This window comes from Diceros bicornis, chromosome 11 (genome assembly GCF_020826845.1).
Source record: "Diceros bicornis minor isolate mBicDic1 chromosome 11, mDicBic1.mat.cur, whole genome shotgun sequence".
NCBI classification, from domain to species: Eukaryota; Metazoa; Chordata; class Mammalia; order Perissodactyla; family Rhinocerotidae; genus Diceros; species Diceros bicornis.
Window position 1 is genome coordinate 66,232,508 of NC_080750.1, and position 3,373 is coordinate 66,235,880.

The 3,373-nt window shown below is 40.6% G+C and overlaps 1 pseudogene; it reads right to left on the minus strand.

Annotated features, from left to right (window-relative positions):
• Positions 1 to 329: 329 nt before the first annotated feature.
• On the minus strand, positions 330 to 906 carry LOC131411169 (ADP-ribosylation factor-like protein 1; annotated as a pseudogene).
• Between the last annotated feature and the right edge of the window lie 2,467 nt (positions 907 to 3,373).

A 3,373-nucleotide genomic window follows, 5' to 3' on the forward strand; every position in this document is an offset into this window, starting at 1 on the left:
GCTCATTCCTTTCATCTTCTATACATGCTTTTCTTCTCTCTATTTTTTTAGGAGGGTTTTTTTCCTTAATGAGAGTACATTCTTTAATAGGACTATATGTGAATAAGAATTCCATACAAAGAGAATATGTACCTTAACACAAGAAAGCAAGAAAGGAATTTTTTATGTTACACAGGACATTCAGTTGGTTCAATCATGATGGGTTACCCTTCCAAGCAAATACTTATTTTTTATATTTATTATAAATGTTGCAGTCAGTTCAGTACATGCCAACAATCATACAGTTTTAACATTTAGTAGTGTGAAGCACACTTCACTGTTTCCAAAGGGATATGTGATGTGGTCTTTGTTTCAGAGGAGCAGAGGTGATTGAATTACTGTCTTCTCTTTAATGTTTCAACTAACCATTCCATTGCCTCATCAAGGCCAGTGCCTTTGGTTGCTGAAGTTTTGAATGTCTGCCATTTTCGGTCCTTCAAGGCAGGTAACCCAAGTGAATTTGCCATCTCTGAAGGAGTCATGGCCTATTCCATGTCCTGCTTATTTGAAAACACCACTAAAATGGCTTTTCTCAGCTCCTCTTCCTCCAACACGGCAACTAACTCTGATTTGGAAATGTCAGTTCGGTCTTGGTCACACCTGTCTACTACATAAATGACTGCATCTGTGTTTGAATAATAACATCTCCAGTCTTGTCTGTCCTCCTAAATCCCAGACTTTGAATTTAAATTTCTTATATGTTACTATCTCAACATTAAATCCAATGGTAGGAATAGTAGTAACGACTTCTCCAACCTGTAATCTGTACAAAATTGTTTTCCCTGCTCCATCTAATCCCAAAATTAAAATCCTCATTTCCTGGGTTCCAAACAGCCTGGAAAAAGTACTTGAGAAAAAGCTACCCATGATGAAATGCCTGTTTGCCCCCGTCTATCGTCAAAGACAGGCCCCGGCCTCGGCAGCAACTCCTATTCGAGGTTCCGCGCCACCATCTCTGCTCACCTTGGCTCCGGCTGCAAGGCCTCCTCTCTCTATTTTTTTTCCTATTTTTTAAAAAGTTCTTGTCTTTTGGGTCATATGAATATGTATATATCTTTCAGTAAATCGATTTATATGTATATATACACATATAAGTTGATTTACATATATATGATTTACATATATATATACACACACCTGATGCGGAATGTTCCTGCATATGTTAGTGAGAGTGTGTGTAGCATAGTTTCTGTGGAACAAAGTTGGCAAAGTGAGGTTGGAGACCATCCAGTGAGAGAGAACTATATTTACTAAGCATTATGTCTGAGTCAAGGCACAAAAATACACCCTTTACATACAAATATCATTTAATCCTCATTACTACTCTGTGAAGTAAGGATTCTTACACTTATTTTTCAGAAGGGAATCTAGGGATCAATGAGGTAAAGCAACTTGCCCAAGACACAGCTGGTTAACAACAGAGCAAGGACTCAAACCACCATCTCTCTGGCTCAATTCTGGACTCTTTCCACTACACACAATATTCTCTTCTGAGAAAGACATCTGTTAAGAAATGTAATCAGAAGTCATGTAGTTCCTTGACTCGTGAGGTTGGAATGAAGGGAAAAAGATATCTGGGGAAGTAGACCCATGATCCAGCATTGCCTTGATAGAAATTGTCAAACTTAGGGGTCCTCTCCCACCTGGAATCTGAGTGATCTGGGAGGGTTTGTAATCAGGCACAGAAGAATGAGAAGGGTGGGAGAACGCCAAGGGGATCAGAGATTTAAGTAATTGAAATCTCAGAAAGGGAATCCCAGGACTCATAAGGAAATGGGCCCAAGATTTAGGAGGAGAAGGGATTGAGGATGAGGACAGGAGGAGGAATAGAAACCTCAAGTGACAAAGGGTCATTCGGCACTGAAACTTACAGGAATCCACAGGGTGCAGGATTAATGAAGCGACCAACAGGCTTCCCAGAAGCTAGTCACATGAGGAGAGACAGGAACTGGGTGAGTGCAATCAGCCTTCCCTAGTCTCAGCAGGGAGGTGACAACATCATTTATAATAAGGTTGAAACCAGTGGTCTAGTTGGAAATGTTAGCATGTTATGAAAGTATAGTGAAATGAAGCATGCTGTCATAACAAGTGCAAGAAGAAAGGAAGGAGTCAGAGAGTTTGAAAAAGAAAAAAGTAAAGAGAAGTAAGACTCTCTCAGAGATTCTCTCTCTGGTCAAGGGAGAGAGACTGAGCTGGGGAATTCAAAACCGTGGTCCCCAGAAAGCTGTACTCTCTGAAGAGTACTGATGATGTGCTAATCTATCCCCAGTCTGGATTAAATGTAAACACTCCTTGCTTTGGAGAAGCTGCCTGACTTCTTTACTTTTTTATATTTTAAAATAAAAGCAATTGCTTAACGCATTCACAAAATTCAAAAGGTACAATAGAACGTACAGGGAAACGTAGTTCTCCCTCCACTGTCACCACTTCCCCAGTTCTCCTTTCCAGAGGCAACTCCTATTATCAGGCTGTCACGGATCCTTCCAAAGATATTTGCAGCATTTAAAAACAGCTGTGTAGGGCTGGCCCGGTGGCGTAGCAGTTAAGTTCGTGTGCTCTGCTTTGGCGGCCCGGGGTTCGCGGGTTTGGATCCTGGGCGAGGACTGACGTACTACTTGTCAAGCCATGCTGTGGCGGCGTCCCGTATAAAGTAGAGGAAGATGGGCACAGATGTTAGCCCAGGGCCAGTCTTCCTCAGCAGAAAGAGAAGGATTGACAACAGATGTTAGCACAGGGCTAATCTTCCTCACCAAAAAAACAAATAAAAAATAAAAACAGCTATGTATATGTTTATATTTTTCACACAAATGATAGCATACTGTAATGCTCTTTTGCACTTTGCTTTTTGTAAATTTCAACCTTTTAAACATATTTTAGAATTATTCCTTATCAATACATAGAAAACTGCCTTATTACTTAACAGCCATATAATTTTCCCTCTTACAGATGTATCATAATTTAACTAGCCTATTAATAGGAATTCAGGTTAATTTCCTATCTTTTGCTGTTACGTACTGGGCACTAAACCTCCTTGAACATATATCATTTTGTGTGTGTGTGTGAGACAGAGAAGGAGACAGAAAGAGAGAACACAGAAGTGGAGTTGCAGAGTCAAAGGAGATGTGCATTTTAAGATATGGAGAGTGCGGGTCTTCCTTCTTTAAATGCATGCTGGCTGCTCATTTGTGAATTGGTGGAGCTGGCCTGTAAACTCTCTGACTGATGGGAGGAAACCGATCAGAGATACCATTATGTGTGCTCTTTATTAGCATCACACTGGGTCCCTTGGTTTGGTTTGGAACCGCCACAGAATAATCACACTTTTGATCAGCGG